Source organism: Dipodomys spectabilis, unplaced genomic scaffold (assembly GCF_019054845.1).
Source record: "Dipodomys spectabilis isolate Male_0828 unplaced genomic scaffold, ASM1905484v1 ptg000046l, whole genome shotgun sequence".
Classification (NCBI taxonomy): domain Eukaryota; kingdom Metazoa; phylum Chordata; class Mammalia; order Rodentia; family Heteromyidae; genus Dipodomys; species Dipodomys spectabilis.
In genome coordinates, this window is record NW_024870723.1 from 5,101,089 (window position 1) to 5,114,491 (window position 13,403).

Genomic DNA, 13,403 nt, shown 5'->3' on the forward strand with positions numbered 1-13,403 from the left:
CACACAATCTCCCTGGATGGCTTAGAATAGATGGGAGAATAAAACTGTCTCCTTTGAGGTATATCTGGTATGTTGGAAGGGAGGAGATATTGGACCACAATTCAAAATGCCAAATTCTAACTTGGTCATCTTGCTGCAAGATAGGGAAACTTAAGACTTGGAGGGGCAGGGCACCGGTGGCTCATGCCTGTAATCCTAGCTATTCAGGAGGCTGAGATCTGAGGATTGCGGTTCAAAGCCAGCCCAGGCAGGAAAGTCCCTGAGACTCTTATCTCCAATAAACCACTTGAAAACTGGAAGTGGTGCTGTGGCTCAAGCGGTAGAGCACTTGCCTTGAGCTGAAGAGCACAGGGACAGAGCCCAGGCCCAGAGTTCAAGCCCCACAAGTTGGAGGGATGATCATGTGCATCACTTGTGTAGACCAGTACAAAAGGGCATTTGTCTGCCATTCTCACTTCCTTTCCAATGAATACCCCATAATCCAAGAACAGTCATGTAGTATCTTAAAACTGAGTCAGATTTCTTCCCTGCTATCCCTTTGCCTCAGAGTAAGACCTCCCTGTATCTTAGAGCAGGAGCCAAAGTCCTCACCCTAGTTTTCAAGCCCCCAGGCATGATCTGATCTCCTCCACACATTTCTTAAAACAAGCTCAGAAGATGAACAGTGTACGTTTTCTCTCATATGTGGAAGCTAGATCTAAATAAATATATTATACATTCACACACAGTGAGACCATTCTTAGGAGAAGAACAAAAAGGCACAATGCCTATGTGCATTTAATCATCCAAAACAATATTTATTGAAATGAATTCCAGGAAAGGAAAATAAGAGGTTTTTTTTAATATTCTTTCTTGCTGTTTTTGTTTTATTTTCTTTCTGTTTCTTTGTTTATATGTCTTTAGGAAGGTAGAGAGGCACAGAAATGGAGGGACAGAAGGTGAACAAATGCAGCAATGGCATGCACTGGACACGATGTGGAAAATAAACTCTACAACTTCTGGGTGGGATAGGAGGGAAACCTGGGAGAGAGCAACGGAGGAGTAACATTGTCCAAAAAGAAATGTGCTCTTTCCTTGACTTATATAACTGTAACCCCTCTGTACATCACCTTTATAATAACATTAAATATGTATATTTTTAAAAAGAACTTATCAGTCACATTTCTACCTTTGAATTTTCATTTTGCTTTCCACTAAGTATATACATGGCTTATCCATTGTCTTCATTCCTTTATCTAGTGGGCACTGAAAAGGGGTGGAATGGAGTCCAGGGGGAAAGGAAAAGGAAGAACAAAGAAGGTAAAAGAAGAGGAAGAGAGGGAGAATGCAGTCAAGAATCCAATGTATATTCTATAATATTAAGAAGAGTGAGAGAAGGGGTAAGTAGGGGAGGGCTGGATGAGAAAGTGAAAAGTGGTGACATTGACCAATATATAGTGTATTCATGAACAACTTTGTTAAATGGCAACTCCTTTATACAACTACTTAAAGATAATAATAAAAGGAAAGAAAGCATTGTATCTTCAGAGATACATCTTTTACCATTCTATCTAAAACAGCTTTATCTAGTTTAATGCCCTGTCACTGTGCTTTGTATCGTCCATTTTGCTTACATATCTGATATTATGTTGCATTGTTTCTTGTTTATCTATTTCTTGTCTAATTTTCTTTCTAAAGTGTATGTTCTCTGGGGACAGTTCTGTTTCTTTTACTTCTGCTTAAAACAGTTTCTCACAGGAAGTGGGTCCTCCATAAACGAATGTCAAATTAATGCGGGAGGGAGGAAGAAATCTCCTTTATTTTTTCAGTATTAAAATAGACTTACATTCTCAGTTTACCAATATTCCAGTTAAATGGTAACCCAAAGACTCATTGCTTTTCAGACTTCTTTCTACTGTCTCCAATGACTTAATTGGAGTCTTTCCCTTCATCTGTAAAATGGGTGCAATATCCCTATTCTGACTTTCTTGAATAGCTGTTCGATAAATACATAGAAGAAGTTCCTTATGGAACACATTCAAATGGGTAGAAGAGAATACAAAGATTCCATGGTGATTAGCTGGAGAAGTGATCACATTCCGTTAAAAGGAAAAATGACTGCGCATGCATTTCGCAATTACTGAATCCTAGGCTCCTGAGACTACAGTGTATCTATCAGGAAACCTCTGAGAGAACAGCTAACTAGGGCGCTGTTTGTGACAACCAGAATAAATCCAATTTGAATGAGACACATCGCACATTTTGGGAAACATCTCAAGAATAGTTTTCAAGTGGGATGATGACCAGCTGTTCTCCTTCTACCCAGGAAGGCGGAGAACTACCACAGGGATTTAGGAACTAGGTGTAGATTATTCTGATTCTAGGCAGCTATGGCTTTTAGAGGGACGGAAGAAAGAAAAAGAACATGGATTTAGAACCAGGCTCTCCTTCGAGTCACCTCTGTCTAATACGTCTGGCCAGGTGGCCCTGTTCTCATAATCCTTCAGTGGATCCTCATTACCTAATTTATTTGATTTTAGTTTTGAATATTTATCTATTGATTTGTTTTTTCATTGCTGGGAATCAAACCTTGTGCATACTATGGAAGTGTTCTACCAATTGAGCTACCCCACCAACCCTCCATCTGATTTGACAGACCTGCAGTAAGTGGCTTCCAACATCTTCTTCAAGCTCATTAATTGCTACTTCTTTTTGTTTGTTTTTTTATTTTTTATTTTTTGCTTCAGTACTGGGCTTGAAATAAGGGCCATGGTAATACTCTTATATTTGCTGGCTAATTGGAGACAGGAGTCTCACCAACTTTCCTGCCCTGCTGGTTTCAAACAGTGTTCCTCAGATCTCAGCCTCCTGATAAACTAGGATGACAGGTATGAGCCACCAGCGTCTGCCTTGTGGGTACAATGCATCTTGATTGCTGCCACCCTCAGCATTCTCCAGCTCTTTCCCAACTCCACAAAGCCCTTCAAGTTACTGAAGCTAGACTTTCACATAGGTACATTGGATATTGTGAATGTTCTCACCCACCCTTCATCTCTAATTTTGTCTATTCCCCTTCCTTTGACCTGCCCATCCCCTGATAATACATGTTCTGAACTTCCTGGTATTCGCTTTGCTAAACTGTAAGTTAGGTGTTTAAAGGAGTTATACCATTGTAATTTTCCCATGTGTAGCATACTTTAGTCACTATGTTTGGGTACATATGCATTTGACCCTATATATGTTTTCATATATGTTTATAATCTAGACCTATCTTCCACATATAAGAGAAACTTGTGCCCTTTGTCTTTCTGAATCCAAGTTACTTGATTCTCATTCTACTGTTCCATATCACAAGTCTCTTTGCATCTCCTCTCTCTCTCTCTTTCTCTCTTTCTGTCTCTCTCTCTCTCTCTCTCTCTCTCTCTCTCACACACACACACACACACACACAAACACACACACACACACACACCTCTCACTGCTGCTTCTCTTGTGTGCTTTCCCCTTCACAGAGCAACGTTTATCCCCCTTCACTCGAATAATGACTTAGTTCTTAAGCCTCAGTTCTGCCTTCATCTTACAGCGAGACTTCTCTACAAATCTTCACTCCTACACACAAAATGACACGTGCTTCGTGATATCCTGTGCACAACCCATAATTGTCACGAATACATTATATTGTAATAATTCTTTTTTTAAAAAATCAGACTTATCTGTTTCTCTGAAACATATGACAGCAGCTAGATAACTTTGGCTTTTGAACTTCTTGTCCCTGAAGCAGAAAAATGGCCTACAAAGGCCAGACGTGTGACAGGATACCACTGAATGAGCTGTGTCTTTTGATTGGCATGACAAGTACAATCACACAGATCTTGGGGTGTCTTTAGCATACTATTTCATGACCAGGGTTTGTTTATAGCTGATCTATCCTCAAGGGTATTTGTAATTTGGGCATTACAGTGATTTAGAAAGTGTGGCTATGGTTTGTCTTCTTTCCCAAATCTTCTCCCATGGCCATTCAAAAGAATATATGTCAACAGTGAAGAGATAACCAGGTGAACGGCACACAATGCTCACTTACCACAGCAGTATGTGTCTGGGCATTGTAGGAGGTGTAAACTCAAAGTATATGGAGACAGGCAGGAAATGGAAAGCCTACCCATGAGGAAGTAAGGCTATGCTAAAACTCAAAAATGGGTATTCCAACCCCAGGTGGAGGAAGATTATCCAAAAAAGTGATACATGACCTGCTCAGGAGGCTTGGCTCACAGGAACAAAGCCTGTACCTGTGGATCAATGCACAGTGTGCTATAACCAGGCTCTGCACAGTTCCAATGAAAGAACCCGGTGTCTCATGAGTGACGCTGAATCCTCACACGGAGCCAGAACACAGCCCACTCGCCATTCTCCACCCTCTCCCTGAGAATTTGCCAAGTCCATGCAAGCTCTCCATTGTAACAGATATCATGATGTATTTTAATTATTCTGTTTACATTCCGTCTCTCCCCAGTGGATGTGGACTTCCAAAAGCAGAGGATATGACTTGACATATTTTCTTTGCCAGAATCATATCAAAACTGTCTGTCCATGTGCTAAATATGTATTTTAAGCACTTTCTACTTACAGACTCCATCTAAGAATGCCAGGGAAAAATAAATTGTGGTTGCTATCCCCAGGACTCTTATAATCGAAGTGAGACAGAAAAGCCAACAAACAGAACTTGTAACACAGTATAGTGAAATACTATGAGGAAGACAAATAGGGAACACAGAGAACGAGCCATCCACTCAAGTTTTAGACTTACATAAGGTTTTGTAGGATCATTTTTATATAAGTGGAAATAAAATGTATGAATTAGCTATAGGGATATCAAGATAGGAGAGAGATGTGATGGGAAAATTTGAGGTGAGGGGGAATGGCGGGTGCATTGACTCATAGGCAAGAAATTACAGGATTGGTAGGCAGTGTTTGGCAAACTATAAAGTAGACAATGTATTTGTGGTTGAAGAGACAGTAAAATGAGAAATTTTAATTTTCTTCTGGGTATAATTGAAAGATACCAACTGTGTATGTACAAGAGAATGCATGAGTAGACTAGATATTTAATAATCCCGTGGTATGTGTTCAATTAATATTTATTGAAGGTAGAGAAAAATAATGGAACAAATGAATTTCTAAAATGTGAGATTCCAAGAAAATATTATTTTTCTTAATAAAGGATGTTTGATGATATTATCTACTTGCAAGGGAGAAAAGGAAAGGGTAGAATGGAGGTGAGCTTGTCTAGATCATCCCCTATGATTGTTCAGCTGCTGTTCAGTCAGAGATCAAAACATAAATTAAAAGGGCTCTGATGCTGTCGTATAATTTAATCACAAGGAAGCTGTTTACTAAGTATAAACACATGAAGAAGGTTAAATACATGAGGTATGAAATCTCTCAAAATGCGATAGTTTAGTTTGGTTCTGCCCACACTACAAAAAAAAAAATATCTGGTGATATAAAAAGGTTTTGAACCAATTTGAACACTTCAAATTGGCAACCATAAATAATATGTATCTGTATGTATTTAGGACCAATCCTTAGAGTTGTCCAACCATACAGAAAAAGTCCAAGAAATTTAAATATTTAAATATTTTCTACTCATTTTATATATCCAAGGCCTCATGTTAGGAAGAAAAAATATAAATATGAAATAACTCATTGACGTCCTTATAATCCCATAATGTGAGGATTTTAAGGAATGCAATCATACAACTCTAAGTCCTGGTTGAATTGAATAAGAGGAGAAATAATTACAAAGCATTACTTTTTGTGAGAGGAAACAAGAATGTTTTATAGAGTCCACGACAGCTTCCTGGGTCTTTTCCATAGGATTTTGATGGACGGCTACTAGAAGGAGCAAGGAAGTTAGTCTGGATTGAGGGCATTAAGTTTGCAAAGGCATGTATTGAAGAAGACAGAGACACATTGCATTGAAGGAAGGAGTCTGATACGATTGCAATGCAGGGGTGAGGTAGGAGGTTAAAGGCCAAAGAGGCTAGAAGGAAAACTCTCAGAGCTCATGTTTGATAGCTCAGGCTTTATTCTCTGGAGAGGAAAGAAGCCTCTAGATGATTTGAGAATGAGACTGATGTGATTAGAAGATTGGAAGGGGAAGATTTCCACTTCTGGAAGTTTAATGTATATAATTTTGAGAAAACAAGTGTTTGAGCTTATTGCTTCATCTCTACCTTATCAGGAGATCCAGGTCTTGGGGTAGAAGGATGATGTATGTGTCTCCTGTTCTCTGCTCTTTAGGGATTCTGACTTTATGATAGCTATAGCCAAAGCACCAATGAACAACCAGCTCCTAATGGTCTGATTGAACCAAGAGTCAGTTCATCAAACAAATTAATAAGCAGCCTTGGCAAGGAACTAGGGACCCTGATGCTTTTTACACTTGGACAATATTTCTACAACAATAGCCACTAGAAACACAGGAGGTGAGAAATAAGACATAGTAAGAGAAGAGACCTCCTGCAGAGTTTATGATGTGGTGAAGTTTCCGTAAAGAAGGACAGAAAAGAAGGATGGACAATGTGCTTCTATTCCTAAGTCACTATTTGGGAGAAATCACACACAGTGGATAGAACCATGAATCTTACTGTACTAGTACTCACAGCCTGAACGTTAAGCTGGGATGCTTTCTCCAGAATGGAAAGCCAAACCAGGGGCTGTACCTCACTCGTATTTCTCTAACCCAACCATTATCTGATGATGAATGGATGCCCCCTTATTTCCCTCCCCCTTCCCTCTCTCCCTTTCTAAGATCAATGTAGAATTTTAGCTATCATACTGACATAGATCCTTTCCTCTGAGCTTCCAAGGTGGGAAGCAAATTCAGAAATGCAAAGTGGTCACCTCCTTTTAAAGCAATGATCAGGCATTGCTACTAAATTGCTACTCAGTTTTAATTAGTAACTCTATAATTTATACTCAGGCACATATTGTCTGCCAGTATCAAGGTAAATGTTATCACATGGCTCCTCTCCCACACAGAAAAGGTGAAGAAACATCAGGCAATTAGAAAAAGATCTGGAAATCTTGGTGAACTACATATAGCTGATTTCAAATAGAAAAAAATTAAATCTAGGAAATATTGATAGAAAAAAAATTACAAAAGAAGCATTTCTAGTGGTAATAGACCTTTCTAGACTCCCTTGCAATCTTTGAATACTGTATAGCATATGGGTCTACTTTTAATTACAGTATATAAGAATTTGGACTTCTTTATTCTAAAGCTGTAGAAGCCTAGTGACATAACCGGAACAAACAAAGGTCAAAACATGAAAATATTTTCCAGTATCTGATTATATGATTTTCTAGGGACAGAACAATGCAAGGTAAACAATTTAAAAGATACTCTCAATTTTTTCTTGTCTTTGGTATCCCTACAAACTCCATGATGCCTTAAGCTCATGCAGAGTTTGTTAGCTATGGTAATGAAATAAAGTTATAGGGCCTCAAACTTTCTCTGGGATCATTTGTTTTGTTTAAGAATATCCGAAGCTGGTGTTAATAGTTACACCTACAATCCTAGTTACTCAACAGGCTGAGATTTAAGGATCATGTTTCAGGTTAACTCTGTGCTGAAAGGTCTACAAAATGCCATTTTGTTTTTTCTTTAAAAATTTTTTTTTATTATTATAAATACTGTACCAAAACGCCATTTTCAACTAGGAAAAAAAGCTGGCCTGGAGGTGTGGCATAAGTGAATGAGCAGTAAAACCTGAGCCAGAGAATGAGGATTTGAGTTCAAACACTGGTACTGCAAGAAAACCAAATAATTTTATGGGATTTTTATGAGTTGCAAGTTTCTTGGACCTAGCACTAGAAGTGATTAAAAAGAAAAGCATAGCCCAGACACCCTACAAAACTGAGATCAAGAAAATGTGGTACATATATACAATGAATTTTTTCATCTATTATAAAGAAGAATATCATGTCATTCACAGGAAATTGGATGGACCTAGAACAAATCATGTTAAGTGATATAAGCCAGGCTCAAAGAGACAAACACATATTTTCTCTCATGGAAGCTAGACCTAAAATACAACTATACATGGTAACATATACAGGGCTCAATGCATTCACACACAAATTGACTAAAGGAGAGCATTCTCAAGGCAGGAATCCAAAGATGTAACTCCTCTGAACAACTAATATACTGTCTATCGAAACAAGTAGCAGGAAGTGCAAACATGTTTTGGGGGGATTAGGAAAGTGAGGAGTAGGCACAGGAATGGAGGGAGGAAGGTGAGCAAACGCAACCATTATATTTATTGTACATTATGTGAGAAATGAATTATGTAACTTCAAGGTAGGGATGAGAGGTGGGAAATGGGGATAAAACACAAAAGAACTGGTGGCATTGAGCAAGAAGCATTGTACTCATAACTGGATTCATGGAATTGTAATCCCTTTATACAACTACTTAATAATATTTTTTAAGTCATGGAATGTTATAGTGAAGGCCCCCAAACACCTGCCACCTAATCCAGAGCTAACCCACAGCCTTCCCTAGCGTACCTTCCCATGGCTCATTCCTCCTTTTCCTTCTCATTTCTCCAACAAGGCATCTCTAAAAGTGAAACCGGCTCCTAGAAATCAAGCCAGGGAATAACCTGACTATTTCTTGCTGAGAAGTAATAATTATGGCCCTGGAAGGATGCAATCTGCATACATTATTGCAAGTTATGCCAACAGAATGTCAACATTTGTGTCAGAAGGAATCTCGAGCAGCAATTACTTCAGGTCTTGGCCTGGCTTTCTGAGACAGAGTTGTCTTGGGGCTAATTGCAGGGGAGGTAAACCGGAGGAAGGGTGGGTTACACAGAGGGGAGACTGAAAGGGAGCTATGGCCTTGAAGGTCATTGTGTTCTGGGGTTAGAAAGGAACTTGAGTCCAGATACATTAGAGAACGGTGAGAATGGATCATTGTCTACAGTGGGGTATATGGACCACAGAAACAGGCACTGTCACATTATAGTCCAAGATACTCCCTACCTCTAAGGTTCCAATTTCCCTTAGGTAATATCAACTCTTATGATTTTAATTTCTTCTTTGAAGGAGACAGGAACACAGTGACCAGCTGCATTCATGCACACATTTTGCATTCTTCTGTTTATTGAGCACCTACACTGTATACATACTAAACACTGTGCTATAGGATGGAGATTCCCAAAGGAAATAGCAGCTGGGTAGAAGTGGCTCATGCCTGTAATCCTAGCAACTCAAGAGGCTGAGATGCATCTGAAGATTGAGGTTTGAAGCCAGCTCAGGCTGACAAGTCCAAGAAAATCATATATACAGTAAAGTAACCAACAGCTAGAAGTAGGGCTGTGGCTCAAATTGTAGATCACCAGCCTTGAGAGAGAAAAAAAAAGCCAAAAAAGAGCATGAAACCCTGAGTTCAAGCCCCAGTACTGGCAAAGAGTGAAGAAAAAAAAAAGGAAATAGCTTTGAGTTCTGAGTAAGCTCATAGTCAACTCATTGTAAACCCATAAATGATGGACTAAAACACAGTATGCTAAGTGTTAAGTGGATAGAGTTAAAGATTCTTGAGTGGGTAGTGAAAATAGGGAACTGGGGCATGTAGAAATAAGAATGTGTTATGAAATAGTTAGTATTTGAGCTGTGACTGAAAGAATGAATGAGTAGAATTGACCAGTGGCAGAATTCTTAGATCTAAAGAAAGAATCCGTTTATATGGTAAATAAAAGTAGAAACTCCACCATTTCTAGTAACCAATTTGAAGTAAGTATAAGAATAGGTAGTGGCGTATAAAAATAGAGAAATATGCATTCAGTGGACTGACATATTGAAAGGAAAAGGAACCAAAAGATCTTCTGAATATTGGATATTTCATATGCAAAATCCCCTTTAGTGGCCACTCAATCTTGTTGCAGCTATTTCAGTGTTGCACAATCTACCTGGACGAGGTTCACAACTGCCCAAATCTGTACCGTTGAAAAAGATAGAAATCAAGTTCAAGTCCTCTAGCTCCCAAAGCTCATTTTCTTGGTGTCTCTTTTAGCTTCCCTAAGTAAGTCTTTTCATTTTAAGATGAAATGATCAAATCACTTCACGGGCTTTGCCTTCTAAAATACAGCTAAATTGCAGAGAGCTGGTGAAAGCTCTTCCTGGGGGAGCAGAGGAGAGATTTAGGGAACAAAATGACATTTTTTAATGAAGACACTATTTTATTGATGTTAGAACCTCTTAAAACATTGCGGTCATTAGTATGCCCCATCCTCAGTTGAGCATATGTTGTTATTTTCCCCCCTAAGTTCTACGGGAAACTGATGCTTCTGGAATTGGTAGCCAGATTCTAGAAAACCAGGAGAGTAGAGGATCTGACAATGGAAAGACTGAGTTCCTCAGAGCCCGACCTCTATTCTTGACAGGTTCAAATTTTGGTGGTTCTCTGGAGACAAATTTCTGCAGGGGCCCACGGTGGGACCATGCCACAATGAGAGAGGAACCAGAGTTTGGCTAGGCAAGCAGAACAAATGTTCCTCCTTTAGAAGTCCTTTCTCCCTCAGCATGGACTTCATTGGTCCCACACGAATGCCTGTAGATATCACATGACCATGGCTTTGAGCAGCCTCACACAAGGGCCCCTGAGCATCCTCTTATGACTCATTGTCCTTGAAATATTTGCCCATGAACAACTGATCAACCTCAGAGGTGTGGATCAGAATGAGAACCCAGGAGGAGGGGCTAAACAAGGCAAAGAGAGCACATACAGACTTCACGGAGCCTCTGGTTGGATCTGGGGACTGGTAGAGCTCATAGACTGCCCAATGAGAGTCACATAGCTTTCTCCTACAGGCACTTTATTAATCCTTGCACAACTTACCACAGGTAGTACACTCCCTTAAGAGCCCTCTATCTAGAGGGAGCTCTGCTTATCTTTTTAAATTTTTTTCATGCATGTGCATTGTTATTGTTAAGGTGATGCGCAGATGGGTTACAGCTATGTAAGTCAGGTAGAGTGTATTTGTTTTTGAACAATGTCACCCCTTTCCCTGCTCTTTCCCAGTTTTCCATCCTGTCCCTACCCACAAGTTGCATAACTCAACGTAGTGTCTAGAGAGTACTGCTGCTGCACTTGCTCACCCTTTGCCCATCATTTCTGTGTCCCTCTCCTGACCCTTCCAAAGACAGATAAATGAACAAACAAGACAAAAAGAAAACATAAACAGCAATGCCCTCCTTTTGTCTCACTGTCTGCTTATCTTCTTCCTCATTTTTTTTTCTTTTACTTCACCCTCTGTGTCTGTGGGTGCATTCTTTGAGATCATAGGGACAAAGGACCTAATCCAGGTGTTGATGCTTTTCACTATCACTAATAGTGGCTCCTAAAGGAAATCCATCAGTCCCTAGACTCTCATGAATCAGAGGATGAGAAGCCAGAATGGCCTCAAGAGGGAGGGTTTAAAAAAATCAAAGCCTCCCAGTATCTCCGAAGCTCACAGGTGCCCATGTAGAAAGTATGTATACTTTCTAAGCATACATAAGTATGTATAAGTCTCTGCTCATGCCAAGAACACTACATGGTGGCCTCTTCCCAGATACATGACTTCCAGATGGAGGCATGTTTCCAGAGGATCTTAAAAGTTCCTTTCAGTGTTTGGATTCTCCATCACTGTGGAATCAGCCCACTCTCTTAAGATCCCTAAATTAATATAGGCCTGGTCTTTGGAGAACAGTTATACCTAAAATTACTAGAAAAGAGAGGAATGAAAGAGAGATCCAGGACCCACTGCCTGTGTGACTTCCATCTTCCTCCTAGAAAAATAAAGAACTTAAGCCATGTGATTTATTTTTTTAATTTTTGGAGCTAGGGTTTGAACGCAGGCTCTTTTATGCTTGTAGGGAGGTGCTCTCCCACTTGAGACATGTCTCCAGCTCTTTTTTCTTTAGTTATTTTTCATGAAGAGACTCTTTTTTCTGCATGAGACCAGAACTTAATCCTCTAGCCTGTGCCTCCTAAATAGCTGTGGATACAGACACATGCCCCTATATAGAGTATGTTTGTTGAGATAAAGTCTTGATAACATAGCTGTGGTCACAGATACATGTCCCTCTATATAGCATGCTTGTTGAGATGAAGTCTTGATAACCTTTTACTCAGGCTTGTTTCAAACTTTGATCCTCCCAATCTCCATCTCAAAAGTAGCTGGGATTACATGTGTGAGAACCATCACACCTGGCAAGCCACAAAATCTTCAAAGCTCTTTTTAGCATGAAATATCAAATTCAGATACCAAATCTACTCACAAAGCTGAGATTGTACCCTGGTAAAGTGCACTTGGGCGAAAGTAGGAGACTTGGAAGGTTAAACTGGTTTGACATGGATGGCTACCCAAGTTCACCTCCGGAGCCATGGTTTAGAGTCCATGCTGGTTGTTTCTGCCGCACCTGTCACAGATCCTGGACTGTGTAAAGTTTATGGGAGAGAATAAACAGCAGGCCTCCACAGGATCCACAGCACAAACACTCATGCCCTTGAACCCATGGGGAGGAAGAAGAAAGGAGGTTTAATTAATGATCCATCAGCACTGATGAGCAGAGGAGCCAACAGAGCAACCTCAGCATCCTGGCTGCGATGTGCTCACACCAGCAGGGCCAGCAGCCTCTGAACCAGGTGGGCGGGAGAAGGCTGTGATGCATTGTGCTACTGCCTTAACTGACAAGCCTTGATTAGTTTCTGTCCTTTGGACATGGGACCTATTCTCCCTGGATTGTGTGTCTTGCTTCTTCAAAGGGCGCTGCAAGTGAGGAGGAAAGGCTTTATCGTGACCAGTAGCTGACTCAAGTGGGGTCAGGATGTTGACTTAGAAAATTACTGTTTTTCTAGTGCCTAAATAAATCCAGTACTAGACCCAAGTCTTTCAGGTTTAGAGAATTTAATTTAGAGAAATTGATTTATCCATTGTGGACAGCTAGATTATATATAGTTTTCTTTCTTTTTTTTTTTCTCTTTTGGACAGTGTTGATAGCAGGTTTCCTTGCCTAATATGTCTTCTTTTAATCCATTCCATAGTTGCTGACAAATTCTCCCAGATCTTTGCAGGATCTATTCCCCCATCAGAAAATGCACCTGCAAAGAGATAAAAGGTTGGAAAATGACATCCTAATTGTGTCAGGAAACTGATGTCATAGAAGAAGAGAGGAAAGGGCAGCTATCATCTGATATAACCAAGAAGAACCAGAAATTTTGTTTTGCAGGAAATTTGCTGTTTGGCTTTGGTTATTTAACATGGCTTCCTTGAACTGTAGCCAGAACCACTGGAAAGAGAAGAAATATGAAAAGTGCAGGATGAATTCAAGTCTCTTACTCATTTATTTTTTTAAATTGGGGATGAGAAAACAAC